This window comes from Pundamilia nyererei, unplaced genomic scaffold (assembly GCF_000239375.1).
Source record: "Pundamilia nyererei isolate P.nyererei 1_Seehausen unplaced genomic scaffold, PunNye1.0 scaffold00020, whole genome shotgun sequence".
NCBI classification, from domain to species: domain Eukaryota; kingdom Metazoa; phylum Chordata; class Actinopteri; order Cichliformes; family Cichlidae; genus Pundamilia; species Pundamilia nyererei.
In genome coordinates this window covers 3,861,370-3,862,384 of record NW_005187421.1, presented here as the reverse complement: position 1 = coordinate 3,862,384, position 1,015 = coordinate 3,861,370, and the positions used below count along the sequence as shown (strand labels likewise).

At 36.7% G+C, this 1,015-nt stretch overlaps 1 protein-coding gene across 1 annotated transcript in view; it reads right to left on the bottom strand.

The window, feature by feature from the left end:
* The window catches only part of fgf2 (fibroblast growth factor 2), a 9,081-nt gene that overhangs the window by 4,474 nt on the left and 3,592 nt on the right, over positions 1 to 1,015 (bottom strand). The window lies entirely within an intron of this gene.

Sequence of the window (1,015 nt, the reverse complement as noted above, 5' to 3'; positions counted from 1 at the left end):
TAATAATAATAATGTATTTTTTTATTTAAAAATAAGTACTGTTTAATTGCTTAATAATTTAAGTATTTTTAATAAAAGCCTGCAGTTATTATAATTCCCAATTATTAATAATAATTATCAACTACTCACATGCAGGTATCCACACTGCTGGATAAATACTCAGTATATTAGTGCATCACTAAAACACATTTGTATGGTTTTTTTTTGGTTTTTTTGTTACAAAAAAGGAAACTTTCATATATTGTTTTGGAAGATTTGGCAGAGATGACTTATTTAAATGTGTGCAGTTTATGTCTTTTGCTTATTGTTTGCATTGATTGATGCATCTTGTCAGTTGTGCGTAACTGTGGTCTGTCATTGTCCCGGCTTTGTGACCCAGTAGTTTGTGCTTGCCTTGAATTGTTGTTTAATATTATGTCTTTTCTCCTTATATTTCTGAGTTCTCTGTCCCTTAATTTTGTTTAATTTAGTTCCATTTCATGTTTAGTCTGTCTTAGTCTTCCCTCTGTGTTCCACGTCCTCTAGTATCTAGTTTCTTGTGTTAGTTATTTGTGTCTCCCTGGGAAGTCTGTTTTGCCTCCATGTTCATTTGCCTGTTTTCCCAGTCGTGTGTCTATCTGGTTCCTGTGTTCTCTGCTATCTCGCCCTCGTTCTGTGTCTTCCTTGTCTGGTCTCTGTCTGTTTTATTTTGATAGTCATTGTGTCACGTGCCTTATGTTCAGCTTTGCTTCCTCTCTCTCATTATGTCTAGTTTGTTCCAGCTGCGTTTCCACCTGTCACCCATCCTCTCATTATCTTGTGTATTATCATCCCCTCCTTGTGTGTACGCGTCCTGTTTACTTAGTCATGTAAGTCCTAAAGTTCAGTTTAGACGAGTTTTCTGTTGTTTGTGTTTAGTTTCCCGAACTCCAGCAATAAAGCTGTATGAGTTCTGAATTTATCTCTGAGTCTGCAATTTGGGTCCGCTAACTGCCAGCCACACACACACACACACACACACACACACACACACACA